This window comes from Bos mutus, chromosome 10, assembly GCF_027580195.1.
Source record: "Bos mutus isolate GX-2022 chromosome 10, NWIPB_WYAK_1.1, whole genome shotgun sequence".
NCBI classification, from domain to species: domain Eukaryota; kingdom Metazoa; phylum Chordata; class Mammalia; order Artiodactyla; family Bovidae; genus Bos; species Bos mutus.
The window spans coordinates 18,469,948-18,470,732 of NC_091626.1; the positions used below are offsets into that span (position 1 = coordinate 18,469,948).

The window sequence follows — 785 nt, forward strand, 5'->3', positions numbered from 1 at the left end:
CAGTATGCAAGCATTTGTCTGTGGAGTGTTTTAAAAATATAAATATATAGACTTGTACGCTAGAAATATCACAAGGACACACACAAAGATGGAAATAATGGTTGCGTCTAAGGAGGGAAAATGGGTGGCTGGCGAATAAATGGGGAAGAGAAACTTTTTACTGCATAATCTTTTGAACCTTTTGACTTTTATACTATGTCTATAGTTATGACCTATAATTTTCATATGATTTTCTCCCTTAGTTCCACACACACAAAATAAAAAATTTTAAAGTACTGACTACAAAAGCCCCTCTATACTTCATCCCTCTACCAACGTTAAAATTATGCACTGATCATTCGGTGTAAGATTACATTTCCTTCTTGACAGCTCAGGAGTTCAATAAACTATTTTACTCAATATTTTATTACTGCTGAGAAGGCTGCTGGTAATGACACGGGTGAACACTGCATGGTAACTGTACTTGTTCCTTGGAAAAGCAAGACCGCAGCACCAAGTAGCAGAATTTTATTATCGAACTGGCATCAAAACCTTCAGGGATTAAGGAAAACTACAAACCTTACTTTTCCAGAAAACTGAAAAACAATAAAATAATAATTTTTAAAAACACCCTAGTATCCTTCAAAAACAGTGCCAAAGGTATATTAAAATCTACAAGAACGTGAAGCAAATAATAACACATGGAGACACAGTTTTATTCATTAGTGATATGTGATTTAATCCTTACAAAAGTCCCCAAACTGTCAGGATCTGGATTACCTCACACGTTCTAGAAAAGAGACAAG

The 785-nt window shown here is 34.8% G+C and overlaps 1 protein-coding gene across 11 annotated transcripts in view; it reads right to left on the minus strand.

Annotated features, from left to right (window-relative positions):
* MYO9A (myosin IXA) overlaps positions 1 to 785 on the minus strand; it is a 257,282-nt gene that overhangs the window by 255,222 nt on the left and 1,275 nt on the right. The gene's annotated exons all lie outside the window — the stretch shown is intronic.